The sequence below is a fragment of the Cydia splendana genome, chromosome 22 (genome assembly GCF_910591565.1).
Source record: "Cydia splendana chromosome 22, ilCydSple1.2, whole genome shotgun sequence".
In the NCBI taxonomy this organism is placed as follows: Eukaryota; Metazoa; Arthropoda; class Insecta; order Lepidoptera; family Tortricidae; genus Cydia; species Cydia splendana.
In genome coordinates this window covers 11,617,680-11,633,461 of record NC_085981.1, presented here as the reverse complement: position 1 = coordinate 11,633,461, position 15,782 = coordinate 11,617,680, and the positions used below count along the sequence as shown (strand labels likewise).

Here is a 15,782-nt window from a genome sequence, read left to right as displayed (position 1 = left end):
CAGTAAGAATCATATTTATTATTGGAGTTTATCAGTACAAATTTAAATTAAGAATTCCGTTCTTCACTGTCGTTGTGTTTTTTTTTTTCACATTAGCGCACATAGAGTTAGTAAAGCGTATAGAGATAATAAAGTCATTTAATATTTATTAAGAGCGCTATTACATTTCGGCGTTGAGCGAGTTTAGGTATTTTACGCGCTGCGGCAGGCCGTGCGAGCTCAGTATGCCGATCCCTTCTACCACACTCGCACTACAATGATGGATTAAACATTCTTGATCCTTCGCGAAGCATATTGAAATCAACCATAACAACACTAACTGTACTTAACTTTTAAAGTTCTAAAACTGTTATTTGGTAAGTACGAAAATACTAAATGCAGTGCAAATGTACATAGGGGCTGTTCATAAATTACGTCATCTATTTTTGACGATTTTTGACCCCCCCCCACCCCTCAAATCATCCAAAAATCAAGCTTCGGATGAATCTGTTTCCTCCTACGTTATGTTACCATCATCCGATCTCCAGACCCCCCCCCCCACTCCTCCCATTTGAAACGACGTAATTTATGAATAGCCCCATACTCGTACTTATGAAGGTATATTACTCGAAAGAAATTATAGGTACCTACTCGCTTATTTACATGTTTCGTCATTGCATTTGGTACCTATAGGTTGTAAAGTTTGTATCAACGAGGGTTTAAAAACGAACTGGTACTGAGGATCTGATGATGATTAAGGTGGTCACGGATACCAATCAACCATGTAGTAACATGATTAGGCTCGTTTGATTCGTCTCAACAAGATCTTTGACACTGAAGATACACAGGGTCTGATGATGGAGCTGGAAGGTGGCCACGGGTACCAGTCTATCATGTAACTAAACAACTTCGTGTTTGGGCTCGTTTGATTCGTCTCAACAAGATCTTTGACACAAGACAGTACTCAGGGTCTCATGATGGAGCTGGAAGGTACCATTACCAATCAACCATGCAACTAAACCACATCGTGTTTAGGATCGTTTGATTCGTCTCAACAAGATCTTTGACACTAGGTGATACTCAGAGTCTGATGATGGAGCTGGAAGGTGGTCACCGGTACCAATCAACCATGCAACTAAACCACTTCGTGTTTAGGCTCGTTTTATTCGTTTCAACAAGATCTTTGACACAAGATAGTACTCAGGGTCTGATGTTGGAGCCGGAAGGTGGTCACCGGTACCAATCAACCATGCAACTAAACCACTTCGTGTTTAGGCACGTTTTATTCATCTCAATAAGATCTTTGACACAAGGTAGTACTCAGGGTCTGATGATGGAGCGCGAAGGTGGCGACGGGTACCTGTCTATCAGCTCCATCATCAGACCCTGAGTAGTATCTTGTGTCAAACATCTTATTGCGACGAATCAAACGAGCCCAAACACGAAGTGGTTCAGTTACATGGTAGACTGGTACCCGTGGCCACAGTCCAGCTCCATCATCAGACCCTGAGTACTAACTTGTGTCAAAGATCTTGTTGCGACGAATCGAACGAAGCCAAATACGAAGTGGTGTAGTTGCATGGTTGATTGGTACCGGTGACCACCTTCCGGATCCATCATCATACCCTCAGTACTACCTTGTGTCAAAGATCTTGTTGCGACAAATCAAACGAGCCCAAACACGAAGTGGTTCAGTTACATGGTAGACTGGTACCCGTGGCCACAGTCCAGCTCCATCATCAGACCCTGAGTACTAACTTGTGTCAAAGATCTTGTTGCGACGAATCGAACGAAGCCAAACACGAAGTGGTTTAGTTGCATGGTTGATTGGTACCGGTCACCACCTTCCGGATCCATCATCAGACCCTCAGTACTACCTTGTGTCAAAGATCTTGTTGCGACAAATCAAACGAGCCCAAACACGAAGTGGTTCAGTTACATGGTAGACTGGTACCCGTGGCCACCTTCCAGCTCCATCATCAGATCCTGAGTACTATCTTGTGTCCAAGGTCTTGTTGAGACGAATCAAACGAGCCTAAACACGAAGTGGTTTAGTTGCATGGTTGATTGGTACCGGTGACCACCTTCCGGATCCATCATCATACCCTCAGTACTACCTTGTGTCAAAGATCTTGTTGCGACAAATCAAACGAGCCCAAACACGAAGTGGTTCAGTTACATGGTAGACTGGTACCCGTGGCCACAGTCCAGCTCCATCATCAGACCCTGAGTACTAACTTGTGTCAAAGATCTTGTTGCGACGAATCGAACGAAGCCAAACACGAAGTGGTTTAGTTGCATGGTTGATTGGTACCGGTCACCACCTTCCGGATCCATCATCAGACCCTCAGTACTACCTTGTGTCAAAGATCTTGTTGCGACAAATCAAACGAGCCCAAACACGAAGTGGTTCAGTTACATGGTAGACTGGTACCCGTGGCCACCTTCCAGCTCCATCATCAGATCCTGAGTACTATCTTGTGTCCAAGGTCTTGTTGAGACGAATCAAACGAGCCTAAACACGAAGTGGTTTAGTTGCATGGTTGATTGGTACCGGTGACCACCTTCCGGCTCCAACATCAGACCCTGAGTACTATCTAGTGTCAAAGATCTTATAGAAACGAATAAAACGAGCCTAAACACGAAGTGGTTTAGTGGCATGGTTGATTGGTACCGGTCACCACCTGCCGGCTCCATCATCAGACCCTGAGTACTATCTTGTGTCAAAGATCTTGTTGAGACGAATCAAACGAGCCTAAACACGAAGTGGTTTAGTTGCATGGTTGATTGGTACCGGTGACCACCTTCCGGCTCCATCATCAGACCCTGAGTATTATCTTGTGCCAAAGATCTTGTTGAGACGAATCAAACGAGCCCAAACACGAAGTGGTTTAGTTGCATGGTTGATTGGTACCGGTGACCACCTTCCGGCTCCATCATCAGACCCTGAGTACTATCTTAAGTCAAAGATCTTGTTGAGATGAATAAAACGAGCCTAAACACGAAGTGGTTTAGTTGCATTGTTGGTTGGTACTGGTGACCACCTTCCGGCTCCATCATCAGACCCTGAGTACTATCTTAAGTCAAAGATCTTGTTGAGCCGAATCAAACGAGCCCAAACACGAAGTGGTTTAGTTGCATGGTTGATTGGTACCGGTGACCACCTTCCGGCTCCATCATCAGACCCTGAGTACTATCTTGTGTCAAAGATCTTGTTGAGATGAATAAAACGAGCCTAAACACGAAGTGGTTTAGTTGCATGGTTGATTGGTACCGGTGACCACCTTCCGGCTCCATCATCAGACCCTGAGTACTATCTTGAGTCAAATAAATACATATAGAATGTCAGGTCGTTTCAAATATTTTTAATCCTGTCCGGTAGTTTATTAAACTGTACCATTATAAATTATAATACTATAAAAACAGTGCTAGGATCAAAGTCTCTCGTTGCGGTTTACACGCACACAGTATAGCGTTTTACACGGCGCCCGCCGCACACAATGATAAAAAACCTCGTCGTCGCCGTTGAAAATGTGCGGAGCCGACCGACACACGTCCTGCCTCTACAAGCTCTGCCGCGGCACTGAGCTGGCGCAGCGCGCGTCATCGGTAATATAGAGTAGTTTTCAAAAAATTGCCAAAAAATTATAGTAGAATTTCATAATCACTGATGTATACCAACAGTATAAGCAAACGTTGCAGATTGCTTGAGTATGAAAATTACTTCGATATTAAGTAGATTTTCGTAGGAATTGACACTTGATTCGGAGAGAAAATCGAGTTCGTTTTACTTTGATTTTCTCTTTCTCAAAGGTATGTAGGAAAAATATAGTTTGATATGCCTAAAGTACAGGGTATTAGTAATACAAAATAGCCAGGTTTAGCAGAGTAAAATTCTCAGCATTTCCAAATAAGAGCTCGCCATTCAGTGCTTCACGGGGTTTTTCGGAAACGACCATCAGAAAAGAAATCATTACTAATTTAATAAGTCCTTTTTCTAATATTTACAACGATATTTATAAAGATAAGAAGACGCTTTTACTGGAACAAGTACTCATTGTTTCTAATAATGAGCGCAAAGTCCTGAATTTCGTCGACTAGTATCATCAATTTTGCATTATTTCGACTTTTCTTGTAAGAGCGCTCTTAACAGCTATGGCGTCATCTACCTATAGATTTTACTGAGAGTATCTGATTCGTCGAAACGAAATTCGTATTCCTTCTCATTAAGTACCATTACATTTATGTATTAATTGTATACAGTATGTATATTTTTGAACAGATCGGTGAGAGCAGCATCTAGATACTGTTCTGTTACGAAAAAATAATTTTGGAAGACCGGGCGCAGCACGGTTCCATTTTTATCGACTATCACTATGCGCGTCCCTTTTGCACTAACATACTTGTTAGAACGTGACAGGCATGGTGACAAGCGATAAAAACGCGACCGTGCTACGCCGCCTGTATTGTATATGACAGTTAAAATTCACAGGTTTTGGAAACAAAGGTAGCTGACTGGCAGCATGGAACGGGTGTGCGGATTGGTATTCCATAAGAGGCAGAGTAGATGATTTATGTAACCTAGCTAACCTATGAGAAAATAATAGGTATATAATAATACTACCAATTTGTGTTTAATCATCTTCCACATCCTCCCTACTAGGTCGTATCTCTTTACATTACATAGCGGTATATGGTCGATCGACTGTATTCATTCTACTATGTACCTACTATGTATAGAATATTCCATGCAAGTTTTGCAAGAGGGCCTAATTCTACTGGTGTCTTTGTTTTACTCTATCGTGTAAAGCGGCCATCCTTTATTCCCGCATCAGGCATTAAGCATGCCGGACAAACATATGGATGGAGCTTAATTACGAGCGTGGCTCGCTTATTACTACGAGAGGAAACAGTGCTTCATGAACGAATGAACGTATATTTATTTACATTAAACATGGAGTCATCTGCAAATATTTTGCACAAGGAAACACGTAAAAGTTCTATTTGTTCTTTAAAAACATGTCAGGAATTTTCGTGCGCTTAGTTTGTAAACATAGATTTAGATTTAGATTTAGATATTTATTCTCATAATATGAAATTACATCATAAATTATGCTAGACTAATCTACATGAATTTATATTATGAACAAAACTTCCTTGAGACACAGACATATTAAATATATTAAAAACACGACACCTGCTCCTGATGACACTACTCGGTACGGAGTGAAACATGTCGAGCGTTATTCGACTTAAAATACGTGAGTAACCCGTTTTTAATATATTTAATTTATATTATGGTCCTCATTCATATTTACATAATATTATTTAATAGATACAAATTAAAAAATTACTTAAAAACATATAATTGCAAATGATTTTAAATTAGATAAGTATTTAAAAATGGGTAACTGTTAAAAAAGTATAAAAATAATTTGGGTTAGTAATAAAAATAAAAATGCTTCCGCTAGATTGCGTAGTTATTATGCATTTTTTTTAAATCTTAGTGCATATTTTTAGATTCGTTTTAATGTAAAGTGCTTAGTTTTGTAAAAATATGCAGCTCAAGTTATTAGGCCATCATCAAAAACCGATATGTTTAAGTTTATAAACCGATATAAAATAGTCAGAGACATTTTATCATTTTAGGTAGTCGTAATAGCCAATGGGAATAATCACTTTTTACCCTCATTTCCTGAATTTCAATTCGGATAAGCACATAACAATTAAAACATAAAATTTTACTCTTATTGCCATCACGAATCCTCAACCGCTTAAAGCTTATATAAACTCGTGATATTTTCCATTAATTTAAAGAATGGTTCTTCACTTTTATAACATTGTAAGCCTTCTCCATTTTTCATCTGAAGCGCCCGTTCCTAATTATACCCTCACTGTCGTCTTACCGAGATGACCGCGTATTCCTACAGTATCACGGGCGCATAGTCGTACCTCTACGCCGCTGAGGGGAATCAGTATCAAGTAGATAAGTACATCTCTCTCTCTCTCTTTAACCTCTTCTTTTCTGTATTCTTTGTATTGTTTTCTGTAATGAGGTGTGCAATAAAGAGTATTTGTATATTTTCATAAGTATTTGTATAACTTCAAGCTCTAGATTATTTTTATTTAAGAGTATATCTCTTGTCGGTGCAGTTTCACACAATTCAATTTCCTTCAACTCTTGGTATGTACCACAGAACACCGCCTCTAGAAACCTAATATTGGCCATTTTGTTCCCGACGCAAATCACCAAACTGTGAGGTGCGGGAGGGGTGCTCACGGCGTTGCGATTGGTCGTTTTAAACATGGCGCGCTGACACGTGTAAATGTAGGGATGGGACATGTTCATTACAGGTAGTGGGTACTGCTACCAGTGACATCGAAATTTATTGTGGTAAAATTGTTACCAATTTAGTATACTTAGAGTAAAGTTACTTAATAATTATACTTATTGATTAATTTAATATTTTCTATTATTAGAGGATTCTAAAAAACCCATACAACATATGTCTATCACAAATCAACACCGAGTTCCCTCGCACTTCTTTGAAGTTCATCATCAGGTCCATCTCGTGACATGAGACCTAACTGCTCACCTAGAGGATTCTAAAAAACCCATACAACATATGTCTATCACAAACCAACACCGAGTTCCCTCGCACTTCTTTGGAGTTCATCATCAGGACCATCTCGTGACATGAGACCTAACTGCTCACCTAGAGGATTCTAAATAACCCATACAACATATGTCTATCACAAACCAACACCGAGTTCCCTCGCACTTCTTTGAAGTTCATCATCAGGTCCATCTCGTGACATGAGACCTAACTGCTCACCTAGAGGATTCTAAATAACCCATACAACATATGTCTATCACAAACCAACACCGAGTTCCCTTGCACTTCTTTGAAGTTCATCATCAGGTCCATCTCGTGACATGCGGCCTAACTGCTCCGCTGGCCTAGAGGATTCTAAAAAAACTTACACATGTTACCTATATATTATGTCTAAAATGGTACAATACGGTATGACGAAGCACGAAGTTTTCGCAACTGAAAAACCAACATCGTCTCATCACTAGTCGAAAGGGAAAGGGATAGCGCATTGCATTTTCAAGTTGACGAAAAGGGACGGACATACTTCGCCTCTGCTTACCGACCAGTATAAAATGAACCCCGCGGACAAGAAACATTATTCAATGAAATAATGAATTTCGCTTTCCTGTGGGATGTTATTCCATCTGTTTTGTAAGTAGAAGTCTTAGATGACTTGCCACACCATTTTACGCTGGAATATCCCATGATTTCCCAATGAATTCAATAGTTTACGATTTATTTTCTTAGACTCGTGCACACTGCTAACAGGTCGTAACCTTGGGCGCAACTGATCGGAGCGGCGCGCGAACAATCTTATATTTGACCTATACACCATACGGGCGGTGACCGCGAGTCGTCCTATAAGGTCGGTCTATAGGGGTTGGTCTGTGGTATGTACGAATCTTCATAGGTCCGTTCCCTTTCCAGGACGCTATTCAGAACTTACCTACCTCTATAATTCCTTCGCTCCTGAAGTTTTCACGAACTTAGAGGATTTAAAAAAATGATATCTTCAACATTTTTATAATTATTTGGAGCATAGTGCCCCGTTTGGCCGAGCGCAATGTATGAATGGCCTTGATGTGCCGCTCGTTGCGCCGCCGGTCGCGTGCGTCCAGTCCGTGGCCTTATGTGACGCGCTAGTTGAGTGAGACGAGAGTCTTAATTTATTTAATTGTACAACGGGACTTAATCGCGTATTTCATGTATATGTTTGTACATGTATGTATGAAATGTGTAAAAACCGTGAAAGTTTAAATCAGAGTCTTTAGTTTAAAGTGAATAAGCGCATGTTTCCTATTTTCTGTTTGTACGACTACCTTTGGGTCAAACATAAAACTGTGTTCACGTCTTTCCTGTAGATATACCCAAAAGTTAGGGGCTATAAAGGTTAATTTTCTTATCCACATGAAAAGGTGTTCTTTTTATTTGGATAAGTATAATTAAATCAGTACCTACCTACATTACATGTCCACATGCTGTTAACTATTGCCTACAGGAGAGAAAAATATACAATTATGACGACCACACAAGTTTTCTCTCCTGTGGACAATAGTTAACAGCTTGTAGGCATGTAGGTAATGATTTTACCATACTTATTCTAATAAAGGGAGTATATTTTCATGTGGATAAGGGTTAAATAAGAAAATTAACCTATACAGCCCTTAACTTATGGGTATGTCTACAGAAAAGACGTGAACACAGTTTTGTATTTGACTCCTATACATTTGACTCGCATATTCCCTTGAAGCGATTAGAACAACATCAGGATGTCTCATGCATCGCTGCTTCATTTTTTAAACCCGGCACTGCCCGGTGATGAAAAGTAATTTCACTTTTTCCCGGACATTTATTAATTTTGCACGCTTGCTGTGAGACAGATTGGTAATTGGGGGGATGTTGTCAAGTTGAATTTTAGTGAAGTTGTACGGATTAAGAAATATTTTTACCTTCCACTGTTTTTTAATAAAGTTGTATGTGTGACGTCCAGGCTCCGTTGTGTACTGGGTGATCAAATGAAACAACTGTTATTGCTCGTGCACTCCGCCAGCCACCCGCCTGCCATGACACTTCTCCACGGAGTGAAGCTAGCGGGTAGTTGCGTCGTACTGTTTATTGTGTAATCTTCACATCTCTCCCTTTTTATAATGATTTATTTATTTTACTTTATATATTTATCATGCAACAATAGTTCAGTTTATCGTATTATCTTATACTCGCTAGGTTAATTTATTTTTCCTATCTAGGTATACTACCACCGGTTCGGAAAGGTTAACCTCAGACCCGAGAAGAACCGGCGTAAGAAACTCGGCGAGGTGTGGATGTATTCATTTTACAACAGTTAAATAATAAATATTTTCCAACACTAGCAAGCCTTTAAATCTGTAAAACTATTATTTTACTTTTACAATTTCTTCTTAGGTGTCAGTCCCTCTCCTTCTCCTATTTGCAGTTTTGAGTTTTTTATTCAATTGCTTATAACTCAAAGATTTACTTTAAACGCCTTAATTACTACATTTTCCTTTTGATGCTTACATATTTCCAGGTATTTTCATTAGCATACAATTAATACCTATTTCATGATTTAGGTACAATAACATTGTAAGCTTGCCAAGCGTCTTGGACATTAGTTACTTATTGGCAATAACTGATTGACTCTGTTTTACTAGTCTTGTATGATGTTAATATATAATTATAATGCAATTTAAAATACTTGAAGATAATCCAAGGTCAAATAAAGTAGGAATGTTACATTCGTTGTAGAGGTACCACGTCAAGTATGATTAGTTTTACTTGTGAATAGGTTAAGCAAACAATAATCTATATAAATAGATTTATATATTATTAATTTGTTAGGTACCTACTAAGATTTACCTGCCTATTTGACCATTATTATTATTAATTGCATTGCATACATATCTAATTATCGTTCTTTAATTATAATACTTGAATAATATAATCTTGATATCAATTAATCCAAATATTTATTTTATTCATTTTATTGCTCAAAAAGTAACACAGCAAATATAATATCGAATGTAATATTATTCTAGCAACTTACTTATGCGAAGAATCATAATTACAATTTATGTTATGAAAATAACGTAACACTTTACTAATTGAAAGCTGATTTTTCAATTGAATTGTGACTAGTAAGTATTGTATTATTATTTCCACAATAATTACTGTCAGACTGTCACATAAATATTATTATTTGTACTTATACACTTTTTCTTCGGTTTATTTCAATTACTTGCAACATATTTTATAAACCTGAAACATAGGTATACACCTTGTATGTCGGCTTCCTATATCCTGCCATTGGTAAGTATGTCATTTAATTTCAATAAACCTCTTCCAACGAACCAATGGAATTCCATTATTCTAACCATGATCCCATGAAATACTGAGTACATCAGAGTACAGTTCGAATGTTTAGGTCCTTTACCATTTTATCGTTACGTTTAACGTTTCTAAATGATAAGACCTAGGTTTTTGGTCTTTTGAGTCTTAGTGCTCAATTAGTACAATAAATGTGTACTCTTGGGTAGATCACAATGAAGTGGTTCAAGCTACAACTTTAATCTACTAGTTTTACTTAATTTGTTAGCCTCACAAATTAAACATCAGGCAAACTGTCATTGAAAGCGATCAAAATCACGGTTAATTCGAATACTTATTGTTTTTATTTTATAATGTGTAGGTACCTACACACAGTATTTAGTTATTTGTTTCTGTTTTGATTTAATGTATCGGTTCTGAGACTATGTATAATTTCTAATGTATGTATTGTCTCAACCGCATACCTAAGCGTTTTGGCATCCTTAATTATTGTAAGTTTATGCATGTGACTGAAATAAGGAAATATATTTTCCGGTAAAGTGCCTTTTTAATTACACTTAATTATAATTAGTCATCACATCACACACATCACTCATCTTCATCTGAGTAGGTGTACCTACTACCTAGGTAGTTAAAAAGGGACTTCGTCATCTACACTGTTAACCGACAAAAGTCGTATGTCTATTTACAAGACATTAGGTTAACTGCTGGTCACTAGAGTTTTTTCTGTTAGTACCTTAGTCATGGTTGCCTTGGGTATAGTTTCGTAGTTTAGTTAAGTAAGCAGTGCTTCCTCACCGTGTAAGGCTCCCCGCATCGCCACTTCAGTTTTTACAGCATTGACTTTAGGTACTACATGACATGATGTATTATGACAGGCCCAGCGTCTATTTACGTACCTGTTGTACTTGGGTTTGTAATTGAGCTTTGCCCTGATTATTATTCTATAGAATCATGTATTCCGGCTTTAAAATAGATTGGAATTGGGATTTATTATATGAAATCTGGGTCATATACGATTTTGAAGAATTGTATATCCTCATCTATTTATAGGTTTTATTTGGGCAGTTTAGGCATGCCTCTGTGTTCCACAATTTCCACGGCTACTTACGCAGAATGCATTATTACTCTCATCCTGGTCACCTCCTTGTTTCTCTTAAACTATAATTTAACCTATCTTCTAACTGTTCCAACAGGATTGCTACAACAATCTTTAACCGGAATACCGTCTAAGTCATCGTATAATATATTTTTATATATACTTTGTTCGTTTTTATTTAAGCTGATACAGTAAGTTCTTACCCATACGAACATCTGCAAAATGCAGTAAATTTATGATACGGGTATAGGTTAGAAGAAGATTAAATTGACTTTACAGGAAATGTTTTCCAACCGGCGTATTTTTTTTTTGTATAATTGAAATCTATCCTGAATCTACATTAGTAGATATGCCTATTCCCGAGGCCATCCATCTATACCTACGCCTTAAGTTAACTGGAACAGTAGGCAGAGGCACTAAACTGCTTATTATATAATTTCGAATTCAATAAATACATTACATAATAGGAGGTCACTCTATACTAACATAATGTCAATTTATGACTATTTTGCCTCCCTATTAAGTTTTGGTGGGCTAAAGAATCCGTCTAATGGTGGTATCTAGGACATTTTGGATGACCTAAAACAAGATACTATCGTTAGTACCAACCAACACTATATCGCGTCAGTTTACTTTTAAGTACTATGTTGTACTAATTTGGACGACCTATAACAAAAGGTCCTATCGTTAGTACCAACCACCACTATCGCGTCTACTAGACTAGTTACTAGGTACATTTGACTCTTTTGGTTTGTTAGTACCAGTTGAACATTCAACTTACTAATTATTCTCTGTTTGTATCGTAGGTAAGTGTTATGATTTCGCTTATAATTTCTTTTGTTTTGCTAGTACTAGTTGAACATTCAACCTACTACTTATTTATTTTGCTAGTACCAGTTGAAAGTTCCAACCTACTGATTATTTGTTTTGCTAGTACCAGTTGAAAGTTCCAACCCACTAATTATTTGTTTTGCTAGTACCAGTTGAAAGTTCCAACCTACTAATTATTTGTTTTGCTAGTACCAGTTGAAAGTTCCAACCTACTAATTATTTGATTTGCTAGCAACAGTTGAACAATCAACCTACTAATTATTTGTTTTGCTAGTACCAGTTGAACAATCAACCTACTAATTATTTGTTTTGCTAGTACCAGTTGAACATTTCAACCTACTAATTATTTGTTTTGCTAGTACCAGTTGAACGTTTCAACCTACTAATTATTTGTTTTGCTAGTACCGGTTGAAAAATTCAACCTACTACTTATTTGTTTTGCTAGTACCAGTTGAACGTTTCAACCTACTCATTATTTGTTTTGCTAGTACCAGTTGAACGTTTCAACCTACTAATTATTTGTTTTGCTAGTACCGGTTGAAAGATTCAAAATACTAATTATTTGTTTTGCTAGTACCAGTTGAACATTTCAACCTACTAATTATTTGTTTTGCTAGTACCGGTTGAAAGTTGCAACCTACTAATTATTTGTTTTGCTAGTACCAGTTGAATGTTTCAACCTACTAATTATTTGTTTTGCTAGTACCAGTTGAACGTTTCAACCTACTAATTATTTGTTTTGCTAGTACTGGTTGAAAGTTTCAACCTACTAATTATTTGTTTTGCTAGTACTGGTTGAAAGTTTCAACCTACTAATTATTTGTTTTGCTAGTACCAGTTGAACATTTCAACCTACTAATTATTTGTTTTGCTAGTACTGGTTGAAAGTTTCAACCTACTAATTATTTGTTTTGCTAGTACTGGGTGAAAGTTTCAACCTACTAATTATTTGTTTTGCTAGTACTGGGTGAAAGTTTCAACCTACTAATTATTTGTTTTGCTAGTACCGGTTGAACGTTTCAACCTACTAATTATTTGTTTTGCTAGTACTGGTTGAAAGTTTCAACCTACTAATTATTTGTTTTGCTAGTACTGGGTGAAAGTTTCAACCTACTAATTATTTGTTTTGCTAGTACCGGTTGAACGTTTCAACCTACTAATTATTACTTACTGCAGCATAATTAGATGTGATGTACAGTTTACTTCTTGCAATTTATTTTCTTGTTAGTCCGACTCCGACTTACTACTCAATTCATTTGATGCTGAGTTTACGTGTCTACTCCTACAGTAAAACAATAACAAAGCCCTCGGCATTCATCAGGCTAAGTACGCTATCTATAGTTCTTGACTCACTTGACATCGTAACGGTCCTTGATAATTTAACTGGTCCGTTACCTGCTAGCATTGTTTATTATCATAAACAGCACATACCTATGAATATATAAATACATGTTAAGTCGACACTAAGTTAACATCGATTCATACCCATATCGTGCTATAAATAGCATTTCAATTGATTATAACTGGTTATTTTAACCGAACAATATTTCTTTTAGGACATAAGGTCCATAAAATGTATACAACTATACCGACTTAATATGCAGGTTTCTCTATACGTTCCCTCATGTAAAAATATCTTAGTATTTAATTACACAACTAAATAGGTCGGTATATTTTAAGTATGAACGGTAAATACACAACTCATAATAATCATGATTTCCGCGAAGGTAGTTTGATTATTTACCCTTTATATCATATGATTAGATTAGATTAGATTAGATTAGATTTATTTATTTCACAACATATGATTACAGTACAAATTACATTAATGTCAATTTATAAGAATCTATATTGTGATCGTCAGAAATAAATTTAAATAATAGCAAGATAATCCAAATAAATTAATTTCATTAATAATACATAATATGAAAAATTTCACCTGAGAAGGATCGTCAAATAATAACAATAATAAACAAAGACAATATCAAGAATAGGTATGCGAATATAAATTATACAGTTATGTCAAAAAATTCACTTATTGAATATAATGGGTTGTCCAGTAAAAAGTTTCTCAATCGACGCTTGAATGTTGTATCGGATGTTTCCGTCCTTATTTCTGCAGGTAATCGCTCATAATAAGTCGGACCGATAACACGCGGGTTTTTTGCTGCAAGCGCCATGCGACGTGGAACTGTTCGTAATCGACCTGTAGTTCTAATGTTTATACCAGATACCTCAACGCGTTTAAACAAAGATAAGTTATTTCTCACGTGCATAATGATTTCGAATAAATATAATGAGTAGTGCGTCATTATTTTATGCGTTACAAAAAGGTCTCTGCATGAATGTCTACGCTTCACACCCGCTATTCCCGGTATACCCGCTATACCCGAATTCTAATATACGATTTTGAGTCAGAAAATAAACCATGTACCATTTGTATTTGTAACACGCAAACCATCAGCATATTCGTTTCTGTCATTTCATGGCTAATACGCCGGTGCCACATCATAGGAATAATGTAACATGAGTACATCATTTTCTGTAGTGACCCCAATTATTGATCTATCTTGCATTGATTACACTTTTGGATTTACATTTGGCAACCAGGCTCACGCACAGTAGCCATTGTCAAAGAGTTAGTGTAATAAGCACGCGTATATTTCTTCTTTGCTTAGTAAACATTCCTCCCGAGCTACGTACCATCAATTATTTACTCAATAATAGTTGTAAAGTTAACCACTGTTCTTATGTAAACAGTCGACAAAATCAACTGTGCATATACATAATTGTTTTTATTAACATTGATTGTAAACAAAACTATAAAATTAGGTATAGGTACTAGATCTACGTTTTTACAGTAATATTTAAATTCTGCATTAGTTCCTTTAATACTCCTCTTACGTGAGTTTGGAATTTCATAACCTACTTACGTAAGTAGGTACCGCCCAACAAAATCGTTGCGGTTTTAATATTTTCGCATTATGTACAACCGTACGTCACTCGTTACACTGAATATCAACTCGCCCAAACTTTTGTATTACCTGAATACAATCGGCAGCTCGGGAGGAAATGGACAAATACGGTAGCTATTAGGTTAGGATTTCCATACCTTAGGTTTGTTTTTTTTCCGCCACCGTTACCTTTCCTTTCCGTAATTTTTTTTTTGTAATATTTTACCCTCGTCGCCATCTGTGACGTCCAGGCTCCGTTGTGTACTGGGTGATCAAATGAAACAACTGTTATTGCTCGTGCACCCCGCCAGCCACCCGCCTGCCATGACACTTCTCCACGGAGTGAAGCTAGCGGGTAGTTGCGTCGTACTGTTTATTGTGTAATCGTCACAGTATGAAATAGTTATTAACTAGGTACTTTATTAGGAGCTATTTTCATCATAGTAATAGATCAAAATGAATGAATAAATACTACGTACTTTACGTATGTTATAATTATATTATATTAAAAAAAAAAACTCACCTAGCAACCGAATAACACGTACTTCCTAAAATAAATTTTCTGGAAAATAAAATATTTCAATATTTTCGATCTACTAATCTTGTAATACAGTAAAAGTACAATTTTATTCATCGACATCGTTCTGCCGTTATTATTTTCTCTATGGAGACCGCGCAGGCCGCAGGCCGAGCCAAGAAGGAGCGCCGTTCCACGGCCGGCTGACATGACAAGATGTCAATGAAAATATCAACAAACATGTTTATGTGAAATTCTTTCAATCTTTTTAAAATGTTGGACACAGATGCTTTTTTCGTAACTGATGAGTGCCCGGTTTGGAGTAACCAGAGCCGGACGCCGATATATGCGATATAAGTAATAATTCGAGTGTTGTTCTTCCTGACGCCGCAGTTCAAAGTACTTGGAATCTAGTCTCTGTGCTCGCGTGTGCTCTTATAGTTATTTTATATATTTTTTACTTT

The 15,782-nt window shown here is 37.0% G+C and overlaps 1 protein-coding gene across 1 annotated transcript in view; it reads left to right on the top strand.

Moving 5' to 3' along the window:
* LOC134801497 (uncharacterized) overlaps positions 1–15,782 on the top strand; it is a 318,534-nt gene that overhangs the window by 140,085 nt on the left and 162,667 nt on the right. The gene's annotated exons all lie outside the window — the stretch shown is intronic.